Below are 24,155 nucleotides of genomic sequence, written 5' to 3'. Positions count from 1 at the left end.
ATCTGAAAGCACAGTCTTTGTGTGATTATAAAAAAAAAATGGGAGCACAAGTCTGTGTTGTCCAGTAGCAGCAAACATGGAGTAGATATAAATTTATTGTATACTAAAACTAAAAATTTTAAATTACCATCAAGATCTTGACTCATGGCTTAAAAATGCATGGCAGAATTTTCTTCCAAGCCCATCACTGATGAAATGGTTGAATCTTTTATTCATAACATTCCTGATTTTACATGAATTGCTTCACTTCATAGAAGACTATTGTAAGGAATGCAAACTTCCTGACGCTAAGAGAGCTTTAGCAGATTAGTAATTAATAAGCTTGTTGCTACATTTCATTGGCAAAACTCCTGTTACTTTCAATGAGAGCACGATCAGGCTCAAAGTCATCTGAAATTTCTGTGAATGTAAAGGCTGCTTATTTCTTTCAGCTACTTTTGAACACTAATAAGGTTGATTTTATTGGAACTTATTACATCCTTACTGGAAGCAGAACTTGACCTCAGCTGAAAAGATTGGCCCCTTCTTTCACTTTGTTTTGAAAAAGAGCTACATTTTCATAATAGTGTCCGGGTACGCGCACAAATCTCATTACCCAATAATAGGATTTGTCTACATACCTCCTGCTCAGTCTTTTGGAAATGTACATGTCCCTCAGCATGGGTTATTTTTTTTCCTTGTTTCCATTTACATATGTCTATGAGTACAATAGCTTATGTTCTATATAACAGTTTCAGTCAAGCAAAAGTAGCTAAGTATATAATCAAGGAAGAGGCGGAGATATCCTTAAAGTACAAAATCAACCTTGGAAGCTAAACTCTCACTTTTGTTACAATGATTGAGACATTTGAGAATAAAAATATGCCAAAGAGGTGAAGCAAAATGTAATGGAATAGCTCAAATATAACAGCGAAATGTTAAAGCAATGTTTAATTATAGTCTGCAGTCCAGATATCCTCAGATTGGATCTGCAAAAGAAAAGTTGTCTTAGGAAAATTTAAGATACAAACATTTTAAATTGGGCATATGAAGTATAACTTAGTTTCATCTTTATAAGTAATGAAGGAAAAGAATTTAAAATCACTTCAATCCTTACTGGTTTGCTTCCAACCATTAGTTCTATAGCTGTTCTGATTAAACACGTCATAGAAGCTAAGATTTTTATTCAGAATGCAGAATACTAAGTTTTTAAAAGACAGCACATAAAGGTTTGGAGGAAAAAAAAAGAACAAAAGCCCACAAACAACCCTTCTGCCCTCCCTATTCTCAAACAATTAGAAGTGAACCACAAGAAGTAATATGGAATAGAAAAATGGATAAACTGAACAGCAAAATGTATCCTAATCATTCATATATGCTGTGAAACTCTCTGGAAAGGCTTATCTCCTGAAAGGTGCCTAAGGAACAGCTCAAAATCTGGTCTGTTGATAGAAGGCTGTCCTTTGCTTTATCACACCACCAGTCTCTCTTCTTATATTTCTTAATTTTTTTTCTCCTTATTAAAACATTGCTTTATTTAAATAAAGAAACTGTTCTTTGTGGCAAGACATGCTTAATTTACTTTTGTTTCAATAACTTTCTGGAAAGTTAAGGTCCATCTATCTTGTTGAAAAGTATGGATAAGATGTGAGGTCACTATTTTGATATGAGGTTTTGCTCTGTGTGCATGCATTACACACTTGATACAGAAGGCTAAATTTTCACTTTTTCCTGAATACAGGCAAGTGTCCTAAGTCTTGTTGCTATGCAGTTTAGCCATAGCAACAAACACAAAAGCCACTGTGTTGTTACTTCCATTTTCCCTTCCAGACAGTTTGCCTAGTAAAGAAAGCATGCTAGATATAGCTCTGTCAAAATAAGTGCAGCATTTTCTGTGAGAGATGTCAAACATTTAACCTTCCAAAAGATTATATTGTGCAAAAATGCTAAGCAAGAAAGTGGAGAGGTTATAGCTGAGATATCCACATCCTCTTGACACACAGGTAAGGATGTAAAAAAGTAATTGCTGTACAAGGAGGAGTCAGGTTTTCTGTCATATATTTATCAGATAGAAAAATTGCCATGATACATTTTTTTCTTTGCCAGTATAATAGCCAAAAAAAAAAATTCAGGTAACTGGACCAAAAATGCGTAAAACCCTAGCCCTCAATACTTAAATTTATGATATATGTGATGCATCTTTGTGTAACAAATGTCATCATTCCTCTTTTCTAGTCAATATTACCTTACAATCAACATCATACTGAGCTAAAATAAATCTACATAGAACTTGTGAGACAATATCCCATTCTATTACAACATTATATAAAGGATTTTCCTGTAGCTGAGGTAAGGAGTGTTACGGAAGACAAATAATTTATTCAGCAGATTCTTTCACAACTTCCCCCACAATTTCCTGTAAGTCATGCAAAGGTAATATTCATTGTGAAAGAGAAGTTTGGCTTTCCAACTCTTTCTTGCTTTAAATGGGACTTAGATTCATGACTGTAATTTTCTTTATGGAAAACCTTAATAATTACCTAGACAATCTTTCTTTTCACACTTGTGAAATAAGGAAATTATAAGAATAACTCAGTCACTGTAAATTCAAAATTCTCATAGCCAAAAATATCCTTTTAATTTTGGATAAAAAAGGTCAAGGAACTTACTGACTATTGTAGCAGTACTAATTTATTTAGTTCTGCTAATTTACCTAACCAAGAATTTGAGAATTTCCATCCATATGACTAATTTAGGACATACTTATGAACACAACTTAATTTGTTTTAAAAAAATCCTTATCTATTTCAAACATCTTCAATAACACATCCATCATTTTAAAAACTTTATCATTACAAACACTAATTGGTGACATTTTTCTGTGCTGGAATTCATGCTCTAAGTTTGCCTAGTGCTTACAACCGCTTCATATAAATTAACCAAAACCTAAGAATTGTCTTTGTTGAGCCAGGGATGAAAATCCTCTGTTAACTGGAAGTATGCGTGTATCAACATGTAGTAAAAAGAAATTCTTCAGAAGTTCAGGGGAACAAATGGAGTCCCTAGTTTTCAGTGTTCTGTGTGCCTTCAATTTAGTGGGGGCCCTCTTGCTATTTAAAGAGCTGAGATCTTAATCCCAGTCTTACTACCATCTCTTTGTTACAGCTGTGGGATATGTTAACATTCTTCATAGAGAATGGAATTAAAAATAATTTCAAGGACACGAGAGAAAAATAAAAATAAATAGTCTTTTGTTCATTTTGTAAAGCCTCTTATTTGACTAAATTTCAGAGTCTACTTTCTAGTTATTGTTATTTCTTGATTAATCCCAAAATTTCAAAATATGATGGATTTCCAATTGCCAGTATGGACACCAGTGAGGCTGTTTTTGGAAGGAGCATAATTTATGGATATACACAAGCGACGTAAATGGATTTATTTGAACAAGAAAGAAAACTATGAACTTCTTCTTAGAGTATAAGTAGAATTTGGCCAAAATTTCTAGGTGTATTATGATCTTAATTTATGCAGAATTATGTAATGAGACCTATACCAATCTCTTTATCCCCAGTCACTTCATTAAGTGAGAGTAAAAGTTTCAAGCAGAATAAGGGAAATTATTCAATCAACCCTCTGGTCTATAAATAGCAGGAACAACCCTAATTGCAAAACCTACCTATAAACCTTTCTTTCATATCCACCTCAGTACAGCACAGATAGGTTAGTCTTTTTTCTTCCATCCACTGCCTTACAAAGGATAATCTTTGTCTTGTGGAAGAGCGTGTGTGCAGGAGACCTGAAAAATTCTGACCTTAATAAAATATGTTGCCATTAAAAAAATCTCTGGTTGCATTTATCTTGTTCATTTCTTCCATCAGTGTTGCTCCTCTCCAAATAACAGATCTATTCCAGTTTAAGAGCAGGAAGGACCTCAAATTTTTCTCCACTTTTAAGTCAGCCCCCTCTGATACCATAGAAAACAGAATATACTCTTTGATTGTTATATGAATTAATATGCTTCATTCAGCATTAGGTTTGAATCCAGTTTCAAAATGGGCTAGAGTGAAAAACCTGTCTTCACAGAAGTAGGGTTTCTGTCTTTTTCAAGGCGTTTCCATCTACTTTAGAAAGATGCAATATTGCTTTAAGAATCCTTTCACCTTACTTAAGGATCAAAAAATAAAACCTTTTTAATGAACTCATAATCCAAAATTTTCTTTAAAATCAGAATGGCAAAACAGAAATTTTCTGATAGCAACTGATTTCATCCTAACATAGACACCTAGATAAATACTTGGGATCAGTTATACGGCTTTTCTGTTTAAAACTGCCTGTATTTGACAATGTGAGGAAAATGAAGGCTTCAACAAAGCAGATTGAAACTAAATTTGCATTCAGACCTGCACAGTTAGGGTGGACACCACCATTTTTTTCTCCTTTCTTGTGGTGGGGGTTCACATGAATAAGTGCTTACTTCAGCTGGGGTTGTGCTGAAGGACCAGAATTCCTGGAGCAACAAAGAGTCCCTATGGGTGCTGCCAACCTTGCTTATAAGGGACACACAGAATTTTAGGCAGGCTGTTGTTAGCCTCAGATCGAGGAGTGTGAGAAGCAGCTCCTGCTGGGATGGGGGAGTGCGAGAAGCAGCTCCTGCTGGGATGGGGGAGTCTTCTGAAGACTTGGTCTTCATCGCTCTGAGAGCAAGTATGTCATCGTAAATCAAGATGGACAGGGTTGGTATCACCACCAGCCCTTAACGGGCATTCCCACCTGTCATTTGCAAATTCCACATGCCTTCTTCTACAGACTTTTTCTCATGCAACTCTGACTCCCTCCTTCATAGACCTCTCTCTGATAACTCTAACTTCTCCTAGTGGCAGCTCACACTATAGTGATTCCTGTATTTATAGGCAGTTCCACATAGCTCTGACTCCTCCTTTCATTCTGCATGGCCAGCTAACCCCAAGCTGTCCCTTTCCCATCCAGCTAACCCTGTCAGTCCCTCACAAAACATCTTCTTACCTTACACAACCCCATGTCCCTCACCTTCTCACAGCCACCAGCCTCCTTGTCTTACTCCAACCACAAGTACCTGGTGGCCAGCTATCCCACTCCTTTCTATCCCCCAAACTGATGGGCAGACACAGATGTTTCCACTCCTTGTAATCAGTACAGCTGCAAGTCATTGGGGAAGATTACCTCCTGCACTGTCCTTTCAGCCTAACTCTCCCCACAAGCAAACTCTACTCTCCATGGTTTTGAGGTTTTTTACCATCTTGGTTGTATTCCTTCCTTTTTTTTTTTTTTTGTTTTCACATCTTCAATTTTTCTATTACTGACAAAAATCTAGATTTAATTAAACATTCTCCATAACAGAAAATTACTAGGAAATCTAAGAAAAATCATTCAGTTCTTGTCCTGTATCAGATCACTGGTTTTATTCAGGAGGAGGAATGGGTTACATTATAGAGACAAGAACAAATTTTCAACTCTGCTGCTGCCTTGCATTCTAATTCATTGCATTACAGTGTGGAAACTTTTTCCTCTCACATATGAAATGGATGGCAGCAGAAAATTGTCACAGGATGACTTCATATGTGGTAACTTCTAGCAAGCATGTAATCACCTTGTAGAACTGCAACAAAAGGAGGTGAAAATGGAACTAAAAATTTGACTTCAGTGTACTTTTAATGAAGTAACGTGACAAATTTTCTCTCTTTTGCTCTCCTTCCTATCTTTTTTCTTTTTATACTTCTATATCATTTATTCAATTCTTTAGCCATTTTCCACATTTTCTGTCTCTGTGCTGCTTCCTCAGTTCCCACTATCTCAGCAGTTCCCTCTTCACATGACTATTTTCTTCTACTTTCCTTTACACTTACTTGATATTCTGTGTCTGTATTCCTTACATTTCCCATTCCCTAATAACTCACGTGGATCTTCTTCCTCTTTATTTGAATGATCCTTTTTCCATGTTTCCGTTTCTTTTTCTCTTCCATTTCTTGGTAGTATCTCACACATAATTAAAATACAGAAACAATAAAACAAACTCCCCAAGGTTTTTGCCTACATCTATTTATAGGAAATCTAAATTTCTTACAAAATCAAATGCTTTGCTTCAAGGTTTACCTATATATACAGAAAGAAGAACAGAGTGAAGGTGGGAAAAGCATAAAATAGGTAGTTAGCCGTTACTAAATACCTTACTAAAAACCCTTCTACTTGCATCTACAAATGCTCCATTTCAGATAACCATTTCTCATATAAATATAATAATTTTCCATTATGTGAAATAAGTCATAAACAAAAGTATATACAGTAATTTCACTACTATAAGGCGCACCCTTTTGACTAAAATCTCCCCCCAAAACCGGAAGTGCGCCTTATAGTCCGGTGCACCTTATCTGATCTACAAAGTTGCGACATTTGCCACCCCGGAAGTGAGAGCCCGCCGGCTTTGGGGCCTCCCCCGCGCGGGGCGGACCCGCCGGCATCGGGGCCTCCCCGCCGGCATCGGGGCCGCCCCCGCGCGGGGCGGACCCGCCGGCATCGGGGCATCCCCGCCGGCATCGGGGCCTCACCCGCGCGGGGCCGTCCCGCCGGCATCGGGGCCTCCCCCGCGCGGGGCGGACCCGCCGGCTTCGGGGCCGCCCCCGCGCGGGGCGGACCCGCGGGCATCGGGGCCTCCCCGCCGGCATCGGGGCCGCCCCCGCGCGGGGCGGACCCGCCGGCATCAGGGCCTCCCCGCCGGCATCGGGGCCTCCCCCGCGCGGGGCCGGCCCGCCGACATTGGGACGGCTCCCTTGCGGGGGGGGTTAAAGCCGCAGGGATCGGATCGGCTGCTGCGCGGGGGGGGCGAAAGCCGCAGGTATCGGATCGGCTGCTGCGCGGGGGGGGCGAAAGCCGCAGGGATCGGATCGGCTGCTGCGCGGGCGGGGCGAAAGCCCCCGGAATCACGGCGGCCGCCGCGCGGGGCGGACCCGCCGGCTTCGGGGCCGCCCCTGCGCAGGGCGGACCTGCCGGCTTCGGGGCCACCCCCGCGCGGGGCGGACCCGCCGGCTTCGGGGCCACCCCCGCGCGGGGCCGGCCCGCCGACATTGGGACGGCTCCCTTGCGGGGGGTGTTAAAGCCGCAGGAATCGAATCGGCTGCTGCGCGGGGGGGGGCGAAAGCCGCAGGGATCGGATCGGCTGCTGCGCGGGGGGGGCGAAAGCCGCAGGGATCGGATCGGCTGCTGCGCGGGCGGGGCGAAAGCCCCCGGAATCACGGCGGCCGCCGCGCGGGGGGGGCGAAAGCCCCCGGAATCACGGCGGCCGCCGCGCGGGAGCGGGGCGAAAGCCCCCGGAATCACGGCGGTCGCCGCGCGGGCGGGGCGAAAGCCCCCGGAATCACGGTGGTCGCCGCGTGGGCGGGGCGAAAGCCCTGGGAAGCACCGCGGCCGCCGCGCTGGGGGGGGCGAAAACCGCCGGAAGCACGGCGGCCGCCATGCGGAGAGGGGGAAAACCGCCAGAATCGGAGCGGCTGCCACGCGGGGAGGGGGCAAGCAGCTGGAATCGGGGCAGCGGCGGCACGGGGCAAGCCTGCCGGCATTGGGTCACCCGGAGCGCCAGGGAACTCCCGGAACAGCGGGGCCCTGGGGATGCTGCACGGAGCGGCGGTGGGCATAGCCCGGCCCTGCCGGGTACAGGCAGGCCCGGGAGCCAATGGCTGCCGGATTGAGGCGGGGCCTCGGCCAGCAAGCGTGCGGGAGGAGCTGGGGGCGGAGCCTCGCTGCAAAAAAAAAACCCGGTGCGCCTTATAGACCGGTGCGCCTTATCTGATCTACAAAGTTGCAAAATGTGCCGGCTCCCGGGGGGTGCGCCTTATAGTCCGGTGCGCCTTATGGTCGTGAAATTACTGTATATAAGAGGAAAGAAATGACCATCCAGATAGTTCAAACAGAAAAGTCTCATGTTATTCGGCTGGACCTCTTGATTAAGAGTGACTATAAAGTTACCTGTGGTCCCAGATCGTAGGAATGTATTTAATTAAAGCTTTCCTTGATATTTATAAAACTGTTCATGTTTTATATTTAGGGAAAAAAAGGTACAAAAACTCAAAAAAAACCCAAAAACCCCAAACAAAAACCCAAACAAAACAAAACGCAAGAAAAACCAACAAAAGCAAACAAACAAACAAAAAACAAACCAAAACTAAACCAAAACCAAACCCACCAAACAAGTTCAGCGGCCTCTGATCACATAAAAATATTGAGCCTATTAAAGCCTATAGTTCTTATGGGGTAACTTTGGAATCCTGCACCTTCTAGAAAGGTTTTCCTGTAAAATAGCTTGTTATTGAAATCTGAGATAGAAGTAACACTATGCTGTATAAATAATAATAGTATAAAAACTCACTATAGGTAAATTAACTTCAGTATTGAACTATAAAATTGAAATCTACATTTCCAGTGATGGAAAACACAAAATTTCTTTCTTCTTGATAATTCCTATTTTGTACCATAAAATCCCTTAACAATCTTTGCCACTTTTCTTAGTTTAAATTTATGCTCTATCGGTAAGAAAACTGCTTGCACAGTAGGACCCAGTTTTGTAAAGATATGTCAAAATATAGCCAATCTTATTCCATAAAACTTGTACACTCTTCATCACTGAGACTAGATGCTGGTAAACTCCCTTTTACCACTTTTAACAATGATCATGCTTAGTCAGCTTCTTTATTACTTTGCTTTTTTTCATCAGCACTCACTTATTTTTGCTACTGTAAATTCATTGAAATGCCTCATAGCAACCTTCAATCTAATAACATTCTTCACTTAGTGACATAAGACAGATGTAAATCATACATTGTCTATAAAAAAAAAACCAACAAAAACATGTAGAAAGAACTATATTTTTTGTTTTGTTTTGTTTTGTTTTTTTTTTTCTGGCCAACTCCCTTACCTAACATTTGCTTTTTATATTGAGATTGAAAGCTCTAAGGAAATAAAGATATCATATCTAGTTATCCATAAACTCATCATTGACAGATAGATAACATCACATTATACTATCCTGAATTCCATTATACTCAGCAGCAGTCAAGCTCAGGAGGACAGAAAGGGATCCTGTCAGTGTTGATACCTTCTAAGCATTTTGCATATGAGACCATATGTTGGTTTGCACAGTTGTCAAACCGTAAAGATGAACAGAAGACATAGTGAACAGTGATCCTCACTGCAGTGTGCAGGCACTTCCTTTAGCATCTGTTTGGACACGGTTTTGACACTATCTAAAACCAAAAAACTCCCTCCTTTGCCTTTTCAAGGATTGTGTTTCATACAAATAGCCTTTTGAAAGATTTTCAGAAGCTTCTGCTTGACACAAAACCTGGAGGCTATCTGTCAAAACAGAAGAAAACAAAGAGAGGGAGTTGGAGGGAAGAAAAAAATTAAATATTTTTACCAAACAGATGGGATTGGCACTTATCCTAAAAGAAAGAAGGGTTATGGCTGTGTCCAGTACTTGGGTTTTAAAAAATAATTGCCTCACCTACAGATATTTTTGTCTGCTTTTTTGTTTTTTACTCCCCTTAGAGATACAAACTAAGTTGTAAAAATAAGACAAAAAGGAGGGACAGTTAAAAATGCTTTCAAAATGTTTTCTCAATATCTTCCTATGACATTCTTCTTTTGCAATAGTTACAATAGAAGGGTCAAATTCTGAAGTACTTAGGTGGTAACTTTGAGTCCTACAAAGGAGTCTAAGAAGAAAGAATTCCTGTATCTTTACAGCTTAAGAAACTTTTTCTTTGAAGAATCATCAGTTTAGTTCTAAAACAAGACTTTTATACTTAAAATGGAGTTGATGTACTAAGGTTCATGACTGCAATCCCTACTTAGTTCTTAACCATCCTAAGTCTGTACATGATTAACTCTACAAAGGTAAAGATCTGTCGGTGCCTAGCATTCTGCTTTTGGGCATATCTAAAACTGGATACCATCTTGACAGCACAAGCTGTCTCTGCAATTACCTCCTCACTTAGATATTCTTATTTTTAGCCCTAAAAGCACAGTTTTTATAGATATATTTATATGATAGATCAATAGATGGATGACTGACAGATAGATAAAAACAGATAAAAAGAAGCCTAAATTCACTATACTACCTCATCCAGACACCAACATAATTTCCTTTCAGTCAGTGAAACCTTCTGGAAAGAGACCTCTGTACTGATTCTTGCACAAAGGGTAGTTAATTAATGCAAAATGAAGCAATCATTGTTTAAAATATGTAAGCATATTTTTCCCCTCTTGGATCCCTTCTCTTATCTCCATAAAATACAAAATATCCTTGGAGCTGGTCGTTCATCCCATGCAAGTCTGGAAATAATGCTTACAACCCACCCAAATGAAAAGTTTGATTCAAATTATGTGTCTTCTGAAGTTTGATTTTTCTCCCAAATCCAATCTGAGTAATATAAAACATATAAACATATACAGACCCATTTATTTATGTGTCCATAACTCCGCCCCCTCTCCATGCCCCCCATGTTTGTCCTTTACAATGGCTTTCTTGAAAGGAGGGAGGGTTATGTTTCAACATAACATGTAAATTGAGCTATGTAGTGTATCAACATCAAGTTTTCAAGTTTTGAAAAATATTTTAACCATTAAATTTGCATATAGAATAAGATATTGCTGTCTGCTTTTAAAATTTTTATAAAGGAGTAAAAAGAACTAGTGTTCCACTCTAGGATAGTTCCAGACTATGCCAGTTAATAGGGATGTATTCCTACAGACCAGAGCTGGTGACATTATCTCCTCAGAACACTGGGATTTTAAAACAATACTAAATGTCTATTATTGGTGAATGACTCAGCCTTTCACAAGAACAAGACTTGTTCTGGACCTTCTGTGTTTAAATGTTACATGCCACATATAAAGTACTTGTGAAGTTAGTAGTTATTTAAAGAACTGGTTTATAAATAAATATGGTTTAACTTTAAAACTGATATAAAATAATTGGTGTTCCATAGGAGTATAATGGTATTAATTTAAAGAATTAATTAGATGTGTGTATGCCCATCTAAGCAGTAGAAAGATTTTGTTTCCGTCCATGTGTTTTATGCTTCTGACATATTTGTAGAGGACTTTTTTGGAACCTTTTAAGAAGAAATTTTTGGCAGCTTTTATATATCATGAAATAATAGTAGTTGTAAGATTATGCTATCATACCTCTCTAAGTGTTGAAACATTTCAGGTATTGCAGAGGTTGTGTGACAACTGGAGAAAAGTCACTTGTACTTATCAGTAATTACCTCTGGTGATAGTTTAATAAGAATTCTCATCTGAGTTTTTTCTCACCTTTCCAGCATTTCCAGGCACTTTACAAGCTGAAATGGCATCCATTTAAATGAGAAATATTTTTGTAAACATTAGTTCTGCTTAGGTTCAAATCGGAAGATTATTAAAGTAAAGTTTCCATTTATTTTCTTGGGCTTTGACTCAAGCTCCATGAATAGATTTTTATTCTAAATGAACATTTCAGCTGTATTCCCCTCCACCCCTTGAAGATCAATGTGCGTGCCACTTTTTAATTTGCTAGCTAGGAACTCGTCAGTCACCAACCGTGTCCTACTTACCCTCCAAATGAAGAGGGTACAGGACTTACTGCAGTTGGCAGCTGCTTCTGTTGCTCCAGCTCCTAATTTCCTAACAGCCCTTGCTGAAAATGGCAAAGAAACAGGAGGAGGAGAGAAATGGCTTTGTAAGAGAGATTAAATCTCAGCCATATGCCAGTGTTTCTGCAGTGGCTGTAAGATACTGGCCAGAATGAATCCTGCTGGTTTTGCTTTCTCTCCAGGAATTTCAAAATCTACCCAGCTCTGCAGTATGGATTGGAATGTTTGGAAATAGCAAGTAAGTAGCATTTACTGTAACAGTACTCAGACCTATGATTCCAGGAAAACCCAGAAAAAGACCTTTAGGGCATCTGAGGTTGATTTAAATGTCTAAATATATATACATCAACATAGATTTCCATTAACATGTGACACAAGAAGACAACCATCCTTTCCAGGGTACTGTCTCTTTTTTGTGTGGCTACATTTGTCATGTGAGAAAGAAATACCACTTTAGAGACAACTCTTATGCACGTTTGAGTGCTAGGAAAAAAATAGTCTTGACTGAGGTCAGATAAATGTGTGTGTTTTCAGAGAAAATTAAATTTAAGTATCCTAGCTCTTCACCTTGTTGCTATTCAGATGAATTAAAAATAATTATGTCCAAAAAAATGAGGCAGATGTGGAGGAAGAAATGATGATTCCTCAAAAAGTTCTGTGTGCTAGGTATAGTGAGCATGGACTGCTGTTTTAGGAATGTGCCCTCAGTCTTAGTGGAGAGAGACAATTTTGCAAATAAATATGCTAAAGTTTGTAATTATTAACAAAAGTAGAAAGCTTACAAATTTTACTCATCAACAGTATTTTCTTGGGTATTTTGAGATGATAACACAGATGATTCTATATATCTGTAGTATTTTTTCTGGTTATTAATTTGGCTTAGTAAGCTTCCTCTAATGAACAGTGCATTTACTTTCTTCTTCTTCCGTCTTCATTTCTTATGCATTTCATATCTGATGGTGAATTATAAGAATATGATGGACAGAACAGTCTTTGCCTCCAGCACAATCTTTCTACCTCTCCCTACTAATATGAATGCAGATAGTCAGATAAACACTTATGAAACCAAAAAAGGCAGGTGTACCTACCTGTATGCACAGAAAAACTCATCAACCTATCTATATGAAAGATATACAAAACAGGAACATCTATCAAAAAAAATTGAAAAACAGCAAAGTGAAAATAGATTTAAAGAAACTGTTTTAAATAGCTGTCGCATGCAGGGCATGCTTCATAAACTGCAGATAGTCTTCCTGAATAAAATATGAGGATGTGTAGCTCCATGACTATCTCTGTTAGTAAAAAAAAAGAAATCTGAAGAAAATTTAGAAATAGGCCATGCACTATCTCCAAAGGGATAAACAAAATAGCCAGCAGTGACAGTATTTGCTTTTCATGTGTGCAAATACAAGGCCTAACAAATGTCATCTCCTCATTTGCAAATTAAGATATAAAGGAAATGTCTCTGACAGTAGATACAACAGTTCATATTTGAAGTTTGGCACAGTGAACTGACAGCCACAGAGGAACTGCAGTCGCCTAATCCTTTCATTCTGCCTTCCAGCTACTGGCAAGGAGGGTGGAATTTAATAAATATGTGATGAGAAAAGGCTGTGAAAGGCTGGCGCATCTTCTCTGCAAGAACTCATCTTCAGAGATAATTAACTAGATGACAATATACAATGTACTATTAACAAGAGCATTCAAATCATTTCTGGACTTAAGTACACTTTTAAGCTGCTTATCAGATTTTCATTTATGAATCCATTCAGCTGTCAGGCTTACATCCTGGCCCTTTATTGAAGCTCACATGGGAATCCAAACCTTCTAATTTTCTATACGGATTCATTTCAGAATCAATTAGAGCTGGTGGCAGCCCTGTCCCTGTGTGCTAAGGGGATTATCTGGACACTTGCACAGCTGAAGCTACCTTTGAGTGTACATTCAACCCTCCTTAGAGAAAGAGTTGTTTTCCAGAGGATTCTGAAGCAATTGAAGTACTGAAATCAACAGATGGCAGATAATCACTAGAAAAGTCTACAGTTTTGTAAAGAGAAAACACTATTTCAAATGACATCCTTGGCACTGTACAAGGTAGAGATAAAGAAAAAAGGAGAAAAAGAGAAGAACTGGAAAAATAAGAAAACATAGAAAAATAAGAAAAGGAAAAGGAGAAGGAAAAAGAAAAGGGAAAAAAAAGAAAAAAAAAAGGAAAAACGAAAAAGAAAAAAGAAAAGAGCAGGGGATTTGTCTAACTGTCCCTCAGTGGTGCAGAGCAAACACTTTAGTGACCAGAAGAGGTCCCAAGGGCAGTTCTTTCATACTTTTTGCCTCCATAAGTACTTCACATCTCAGTTTTTGCATCTGACCTTTGGCCGTTTTCCATCCACATGTTATTAACTTCTCTACTACTTAGCAATTTCATTTTTCCATCTCAAAACACCTTGCTTTTGACTTCTAGTAAGCACTTCAGAACACAAACCCATGTGGAACAGTTATCCACCCCTTTCTGTTTCCAGACAGTCTAGCTTTTATTCAGTCGTTTAGGTATTTTGGTTTGTTTATTGGGGGCTTTCTTCCTAAACAAACATTTTAATGATTATTTTGCACTTCAAAATTAGAAAGTTCCGTTCAGTCTATTCTCACATTTTAATTCTAGAAGGCTCTCACTTAGGAGAAGGTCACTTGTGCTAAGTCTTTTAAAAAATATTAGCCAGTAAAGTTTGAAATCAGAGTCCAGGTCACTGATTTGCATCTGAGACATTCAGGGCAGTGCTTCAGTATGTTGTTACCATCGGAGACATAAATGTTCCCAATAGTTGGATTTGAGCCCCTTTGTTCTGAAAGTGAAGGAAGTATTTAGGTTCTTTATTAATTTGTATGTTTTACTGAGAATCTACTAATTTGTGTGATGTGTTCACATTTCAAAAAATCTTGTGCATTCTGCAAGGTACTTTTGACCTTTAAGACACCACTAGGCTATATGGCACAAGGGCAGATCTGAATGCTGCTGTCCTCACTGGGGGTAGAAAAGTTTTATAGAAAAAAAATATCTCCTTCAAGATGGGTTCAGAAAATTATAGCTATTTCACAATAGAGAAAAATTTTCAATTTAAAGATTACTATAGTTCCACTATTAAATATATAATCTCAACATTTTACTCTCTTGGTACTCTTCTTAGAGTCCCTCTTATCTCCCATAAACAGTAGTGAGATCACTACTTTCATGCAGGATTTTTCCTAAATCAAGAAGAAAGAAATTAACTGCATAATCCATTCATATACTGTATATGGTTTTAAAAACAAAACAGCTTAGATACTATAATTCTGTGTTTTTCTAACTTGTGAAAAAATAATAACCCTAATAAACATGCTTACTTTGTAAATGTTGCTCAAAATCTCCCTTCACTTCTCATCTGGTATCCATGGGCTTCACTTGTTTTCAGAGCTGTCATATTTCTGAACTAATAATATGCCAAGTACTCCGTCCAAATGAGAATGAATCTGGAGGTGTGATTTTTTGATGTCATTTTCTGAATGGAAAAGCACAAAGAAAGCAAAGTTCACGCATTATTCACACAATAAAAGATGAAAATTATTAATGCAATAAGAATATATCAATCACACACACAAGCAGTGGTGTGTCTGTAGATCAAGGGTCAGATAGTACTGAAATTACTGTATTCCCAATGCAAAAATTTTGAATAATTCTGATATTCAGAGATTTGGACATACAGGTTTTGCAGTGTTTTAGATGTAGTAATAATTCTGGATGCAACTTCCCAGTGGAGAAGAACGCTTTATTTTTACCATATGCTTGCATGATGCTCATTTTAAAGTAACATGACAGTATGTTAAATTTAATACTGCAGAAAGCATCATCTCCAGAATTCTGTTACACAGAAATATGAAACAAAACACACTTATATAAAAGTGTAGCTAAGATTCAGCTTGTATACATAGTCACAAGTCTCTTAATTTTGGTAAAATCATTTTATGTTTGCAAAGGAACATATCTATTACGTTCATTAAAGGTGACAGAGTAACAACCCTTGAGAGTGAAGATGTCTATTATCAAGAACATCTAACCAAGTAGAGCAATCCACAGAAGGCCAGCTCAGCAAACCAATAAAGTAAAGAATTCTGCCTCTGTGAGGATGTGTGGGTGCATATTTTGTAAAAGAAAATATGGTAAATATATGCTTTTTTGAATACAGTGTAATGAGTAATCTTAAAATGTACATATGTTAAAAAACAAAACAAAAAATGTCCTATTGTCTTCATCATTCCTGTCTAATGTCTTTCTGGTCGAAAGTGTCAAGGGCATCCCGATATGTTCACAGATGACACTAAGCTGGCTGGGAGTGTTGATGTGCTGGAGGGTAAGAAGGCTCTGCAGAGGGATCTGGACAGACTGGATTCATGGACTGTGGCTAGTGGTATAAGGTTGAACAAGAGCAAATGCCAGATCCTACACTGCTGCCACAAAAATTCTGAGCAGAGCTACAGGTCAGGGAAAGAGTAGCTGGAAAGCTGGCCAGCAGAAAAGGCAAGGCGGCCAATGGCCTTGTATCAGGAGTAGTGTGGCCAGCAGGACCAGGACAGTGACTGTCCCCCCATGCTTGGCTCTGGTGAGGCCATACCTTGAGTGCTGTGTCCTGTTCAGGGCCCCTCCTGACCAGACAGACATTGAGGTGTTGCCGAGTCCAGAGAAGAGCAACAGAGTCTCTGAAGGGTCTGGAGAATGACTGTTAGGAGGAGAGACTGAAGGAGCTGGAGATGTTTAGCCTGGAAAAAAAGGAGGCTCGGGGAGATGTCTACAATATCCTGTAAGGAGGCTGTAACCAGGTGGAGACTGGTCTCTTCTCCCAGGCAACCACTGATAGGACAAGAGAAAATTTCCTCAGGTTGCATCACGAGATGTTCAGGCTGGATATCAGGAAGAATTTTTTCAATGAAAGAGTTGTTAAGTATTGGAATGGACTGCCCAGGGAGTCACCACCCCTGCTCAAGAAATTACTGGATGTGACATGCTATGGTTTAGTTAACAAGATGGTGATTGGTCAAAGGTTGGACTCTATGACCTTAGAGGTCTTTTCCAACCTAAATGATTCTCTGATTCTGTGAAAATAAAAGAACCTGCTGCAAAGAGTTCTCTTTATTTAGTAATAAAGTATGTAGTGATGCTACTTTTGTTGTTGAAGTCAGTAGCCATTTTGAGTGTAAATTTCAACTCAAGCACTTGAATAAGGAAAGTTCTTTATTTTACGTTTCACCAATTTTTTTATTTACAGTTGCTTTAGAAAAATAGTACATCGAAGCCTGACTGAAGAATACATTTGGCATACTATTTTAAAATTTCCCTATGTAAACTTGAGAATGAATGAACTGAAGACCCAGAAATCAGATAAGAAATTTTTATTAGTATTTAACAAGAAGTAGAGAACAAGGGAATTGCTAAGGAAATTTGCCAATTATAGATTTAGGAAAGTAGCAAGCACCAGTGAGGACTTAAAAAGTGGCAACACGGGATGAAATATCAGATACTGAGCTTTAAAATATGCAAGCCCAAGAATCTGTTCAGAGATAAACCAATTGCTACAAAGATTGAAAGGGAGGCAATAACCTGGAAAGCATTAATTCTAAGAATGCTATGAAGCACGCTAGATATCAGTTCAAAAGTGTGATATATTATTGCAATAAAATAGAAAAGATAATAGACATTTTGGACTGCATATGTATTACCTTACAAAGCAAAGGTCTAATAGAAGTTCTGTTTCTAAGGTACTGGTGTGATTTCCCCTACAGCGGTGCATTCAGCTCTGGGCAAGAAATTTCCATAAATATACTGACAAATTGGTAGGTCCTCAGTGAGCAGTGCAAATAAATAAATAACTAAATTATCAGTGGGCTGTAGTGAATTATTTATGCCACATCCCTGGAAGCGTTCAAGGCCAAGATAGATGGAGTTTTGAGCAATCTGTTCCAGTGGAAGGTGTCCGTGCCCATGACTGGGAGGGTTGGAAGTAGATGGTTTTTAAGGCAACTCCCAACCCAGATCGTTCTATGATTCAAGGAGTTAAAGAGAAGCCAGACTGCTAAAGTGACATTCTTCTTGACATGAAAAAAGCACTACTTAGTGACATTTGACTTGCTTGAAAATATAGTCTTTTCCTAAAAAAAATAATCTTTTTACCATAGTCAGATCCATATATATAAAAGCTTATTAATGCAGCAACTAAAGACAATAGCAATTATATTAAGAAAAAAATCAAACAATATACAACAGAGGAACTATTAATGTTAGCTTAATACATTAATTCAATGAAAGCAAAAAATTAGACTCAGTAAATTGTGTGAAGGAAAGTCTGTTTGAGGGGAACTGTGCTTTTATAAGTAGCTTTTGGAGACTGCTGATCAAAAAGTCACATAAATGATATCTAGTAGGAGTCCTGGGAAGAATAAGTCCAGAGAATCACCATGTTTCTCTTTAGGATTCTGGAGTAGGTGAGAGAGACAGCATGTAATATATTTTATAATTATAAAATATATTTTTATAAAATATATTTTATAATTTACCAATGTTGGCAAAGAAAGTCCTTCTACCAGGTTTTATCATTTTTATTAAAAAGTACCAGCTTCCAATATTAAATATGTACAATATAGAAAAATATTAACATAAATCTAGAAAACCACTATAGAAATATACAGATTCAAGACAAATAGACCAAGCCCTAGCTTTTTCCATCCCACTATAACCAGTTTTTTTGTTTTTAACCTGTTGGAAGGTTGGAGACTGCAGAAAGACCTGGAATGATTAGGTGGATGGGTGGAGTCCAGCGCAATGAAGTTTAATAAGCCCAAGTGTTGAGTCCTGCATTTTGGCCACAATAACTCCCTGCAGTGTTACAGGCTGGGGACGGTGTGGCTGGAGAGTGCCCAGGCAGAAAGGGACCTGAGGATGCTGGTACAGCAACTGAACATGAGCCAGCAGTGTGCCCTGGGGGCCAAGAAGGCCAATGGCATCCTGGCCTGTATCAGGAATAGTGTGCCCAGCAGGAGCAGGGAGGTCATTCTTCCCCTGTACTCAGCGCTGGTGAGGGCACACCTTGAGTGCTGTGTCCAGTTCTGGCCCCTCAGTTTAGGAAGGACATTGAGATGCTTGAGCACATCCAGAGGAGGCAACAAGGCTGATGAGGGGCTTGGAATACAAACTCTGTGAGGAACGGCTGAGGGAGCTGAGGTTGTTCAGCCTGGAGAAAAGGAGACCCAGGAGTGACCTTATCACTCTTTACAACTGCCTGAAAGCTGGTTGTAGCCACGTGGGGGTTGGACTCTTTCACTAAGCAGCAACTGGCAGAATGAGAGGACACAGTCTCAAGCTGGACCAAGGGAAATATGTTGGATATTAGAAAAAAAGTTTTGTACAGGAGGAATGATAAAGTACTGGAATTGTCTGCCTGGGGAGGTGGTGGAGACACTATGTGTTTAAAAAAAGACTGAATGTCAATCCATGGTTTAGTTCAGGTGTTAGGGCATGGGTTGTACTCACTGATCTTGGAGGTTTCTTCCAACCAAGTGATTCTGTGATTCTGTGATTTTTAAAAAAATTATTTAGGAGTACAGTCAAAGACACAATCATAGGATATGACACCCAATCTCAATCACTTCTTACAGCAATCCTGATTTGATTTGCCCACATTCTATACCATTTCACACATTTTATGCCATTCATCACATTCCAGTTTTCATCCATTTTTTCAGCAGATTTGAGATCTAGTAGATAGGCAGTTCCAGCATTTAATTACAAATTTCCAACCTCAAGATAAGGTTTCCTCCTTTAGGCTTTCATAATGCAGTAATTTCTCTTCAATCCTACTCCAAATCCCATATTTTGCTGAAAGGGTCAGTTCTTGCTTTTCTCTGAGGACTAGGAAAGGAGCAGTAAGATATATAAGATGGAAAGTTTTCTGTTCTTTCATGTACTGTCTACTGTGGTAGTATTAGAAAAAGTAATTGCAAATCCTGTGCAGAGCTTGCATATCCTGAAATATATTCTTAGTGCAGAAGAAATCTTCAGGGCTTTTAGATATTAAATAAACGTTAACAGTGCTTTATCTACCATACTTGAACTGAGTTTTTTCTCACATCTGACTTTCTTAGGCTTGGCTATTTTAAGAGGTAATCCAATTACACACCTGTGAACAAGATCTTGTAATTGAAACTATGGACCTAATTCAAACATATGAGATATTAATAGCTTTCTTTCACATCTTTTTTAGATATATATTCTGTGTTTGGGAATAGTGAATTGTATTCATCTGTGCCAGATGTAGTCACATTTGGTAGTTTGTCATTTACCTGATTTTTAATTATTCTTTTTTTTTTAATTCTCTCACAATGGATAGCTGCCATCCACTGTCATTAGAAGATATTTTCGTTTATTCTTACTGAAACATATTTATTGCAAGATATTTAGCTTCCCTAAATTTGTTTTCAAGAGGATTAACTTCCATTAGGATTCATCAATATATGTCTTTAAGTGTCCAACAAAAAAATCATCTCCATTTTCATGATGAACAATACATCTTTGTTTTTGACTCACCATAACTTTGTTGCATATCTCAGAAAGGGATATTAGCATTTTTATATTACACTCTCAAGTGCATTCTTATTCTTCTAAATGACTTAGAATTGACATCAACTTTCACTGTTTGTGTCACATAATCATCTTTCAGAAAAATGTGAACAATTATTATTCAAACCATTTGAACTCCTCCATGTTCCCTATAACATCCACTTCTCTGTGGCTAAAACTTAAAATTATAGGGCTCCATTTAAAAGTGTTTCTAGAAATATCAGTTTTTACATCTATGTATATTTAGATTGTAAATAAATACTACTTTGTTTTCTCATTTATTTTATGACAAAAATGGATGAAAGTATTTTCACTTTGCAAGATGTTTTCAGAATTCTTAAATTATTTTAATTTGTGCATTTATTATAATCTCAAATATATTTTTAAAAGTCTTAGCATAATATAGCCTATCTCTTTCAAACATCCTGTAAGTCTTTACCTAGAAATGCTCATTGTGATTCATAATAGATCATTCTATGACCTTACTAAAATTGTACTATAGCTTTTCTTATTTAAGGTGCATTGTAGAGAAAACAGTGTTGTTTATTAATTTATTATCTCTGCTGAGAATTTTTTGTTGATTAAACAACAGTTTTATGTAAATATGGTATCAAAAGTTTATAATAAAATACTTTGATTCTTAGATTGTGAAGACAAAATGTAACAATCTATCGATTGACCTCCATTGTGAAATAGATCAGAGATTTTGTCCCATGAGTCACATTCCTGACATTTTTACAGCTGTAAAATACTTGTATAACACCTAGTTTTGACACAAGCATTTCAAACAAGTCATTCAATGGCATTTCTTGCTGATTTACCTCAGTTGAAATTTATGATATTTTGAAAATATACATTTTATTTACTCCTTGATTTTTAAAAATTTCAAATTCTTACTGTTTGTACATGTGCAGGTGCATTGAAATAGTTGAATTAATTCTATTTTTTTCTTTTTTTATTCAAAAGTTTTATGGTGAAGAAGATAAAGCGTTGGAGATACCATCAGTTAAGGACTTGTTTAGTCGATTTTTGCTTTAATTTTATTACTCCAATTTCCTTTGTTGTTAACAATGTAGCAGCATGTACCTACCTAGTAGATAAGTACACTGACAGATTTTTTTTCCTAGTTTATCTGGGCAGCTTGTATTCTGTTTGTCTGCATTTTTCCTCTGTAACAGTAATAATGATTTTTTCCACAAGGACTTTTCCAGTAAAGAATCTGGAAATTATGTAAAATCTGCAGCATGAGATTTATCTGCAACTTTCAAAACAATAACTTTCTAATCATGGCCTGTTTCTCTATCAACAGCAAGTTAATTTCACTGGCAACTAAAGAACTACTACAAGACCAGAACATGAAATTCGTCAAAAAATAATTGACAAAACTATATCCCACTTACAACACATTTGTTAAATTTTAAACATTGAAACTGAAATGTTTTAATAAACATTCTCCTATTGGACTCTGAGAGCTTTTTCTGTAATTCCTCTTTTGGGTTTTTTTTTTTATTTCTGTATTATGTGGTTGCTAACAATTGCCTTTTTACTCGAGCTAGTAAACAAGTTCTTGATGTCTGTTTACAATTCTGAATTCATACTATGCTGCAGTACCCTGGATCTGAAATTTTTATGCCTTAATTCAGATTTTCCTGATTGGTGTCTGATGGGGAAATCATCTTGCCATCACTTATGTAAGCCAAAGACTGGCCAAATTAGATGTGGTGTGTTTTATTATTAAAAGAATGAATTAAAATATAGGATGTTGTTTTGGGATAGAATGATATAATAATTACTTCTCCCTACAATTAATTGCAAGTAGAAAAACAAGGTATTTTTTTCTATTTTAAAATATCAAAGTACTATAAAAAACTAGAAAATATTAATATCTAAGAATAGATCTGTAAACATCCTGCTTTGCAGTAATATAAACATGTTTATTCTGTGATCAACTCAGTTATTTGTCATTTTACTTTATTTTGCAAGTAAAGTGTTTTTTTGGCTTAGCACTGATAGGCAGCCATATACCACATAATCACTTGCTCAATGCCCCCTCCCTCTTAGTTGGATGTAGACTAGAACTGGAAGTGCAAAACTAGATTGAGATAAAAATATTATTTTTTAGGATAATCACAAAACCAAAACACAAATCCGCAGCCACCATCACCAAAACTAAACCCAAGAAAAGAAAAACATTGGAGTCCAAATAATCACTAAGCACCGGGCAGTCATGGAAGATTTCCCTCACTAGGATTACTTGCTGAACTGCACTGTTCAGCAATAGCTAAAACATGGATGAATTATGAACTCTGTTCTGTCATAAGTTTAAACATAGTACAAATACAATCTGCTGCAATGAAAATTAATTATACCCCCAGCAAAAGCAGAACAAGTTTTTTGACTACAATATTTTCCTCTTAATTCTCAGAACTTTATGTTTTTCCACCATGGTATATGACCTATTGTAATATCATATTTTTCCTCAATTTACTCATAATCAAAGTTTGCAGAGGAAAATGTGGACAAGACTGACATTTTAAATTTTCGCATATAAAACTCACAATCTGAAATCTTTTCAGTTTTCTCATCTCTGTGTTGGTGCTCTCAGACAAATAAGTAACTTTAATGTAGCTTTTAGCAGATGCCTCCAGTAGGAGTGCATGAAACACTACCAGGGAATTCTAGCTATCCTAAAGTAAGAGATAGGGAGTTTTGAAAGTTCAAATTTCAAACATCGTATTCATGCCAGGAGCATAAGTCCCCAGTATTGTTTTCACTCAGTACATTTACACATAGTAAATAACTTGTCTTTTATGAAGAGAAAAGTAACTTACCCTTTTTTCCATATGGAAGGCCTGAGTCAGGGACTGAGTACTAACTAAAGTTAAGAAAGAACTGCTTTGCTATGTTGTTATTAACTGGACAAAGAAATGTTGATAGGTAATTTACTTCTGAGTATTTATTCATCTTCTCTAGAGCAAAGATCTCTGTTCTTTGTTCTGTGCTTGTTGGACGGACATGATAAGGCTCAAAAACTTGTATAGGACAACACAGATTTCTCAGAGTATATGAGCTTGTTTCTCTTATTTACAGTACCCAGGTGTATGTGGCGTGAATTAAGAAATTCAGCCTGAAATATTCCTTTAATTTTAGGTGATTTGAAGGATTGTTTCAATCTAGACAGTATTGCAAAAAAGCCAGACATATACAGTAGTTTCACGAATACAAGCCGCACGGATTATAAGCCGCACTTCCGGTGCCTCCACAATGTTGCTGTCTTTGTCAATAGATAAGCCGCACCCCGAATATTAGCCGCACTTTCGTTCGTCGCGAGAATCCGTGCGCAGCTTTCACAAATTGGCCAATTAGTAACAGGATAGCGGCATAGCGGGCTTTACTGGCTCGGGGCGGGGCCAGGAAGGCTCGGCCCGCTCATGGTTGCCGACGGGGCCGGGTAGCCCAGCTCAGCGCCACGGCTCGGCGGGGCTGGCCAGGTGGTGCTGCCGCCGCCGCCGGGCTCGCTGGCCCCCCTCTCCCGTCAGCACCGCCCCGCTGCCGCGTTCCCTAGCCCTGCCGGCGGGCTACCGCCGCCCGGCTCGCTGTCCGCGCCGCGTTCCCTAGCCCTGCCGGCGGCCTGCCGCCGCCCGGCTCGCTGGCCGCCGCCGCGTTCCCTAGCCCTGCCGGCGGCCTGCCGCCGCCCGGCTCGCTGGCCGCCGCCGCGTTCCCTAGCCCTGTCGGCGGCCTGCTGCCGCCCGGCTCGCTGGCCGCCGCCGCGTTCCCTAGCCCTGCCGGCGGCCTGCCGCCGCCGCCGCCCGGCTCGCTGGCCGCCGCCGCGTTCCCTAGCCCTGCCGGCGGCCTGCCGCCGCCCGGCTCGCTGGCCG

The sequence above is a fragment of the Catharus ustulatus genome, chromosome 3, assembly GCF_009819885.2.
Source record: "Catharus ustulatus isolate bCatUst1 chromosome 3, bCatUst1.pri.v2, whole genome shotgun sequence".
Lineage (NCBI taxonomy): Eukaryota > Metazoa > Chordata > Aves > Passeriformes > Turdidae > Catharus > Catharus ustulatus.
This window is presented reverse-complemented; position numbering follows the sequence as displayed.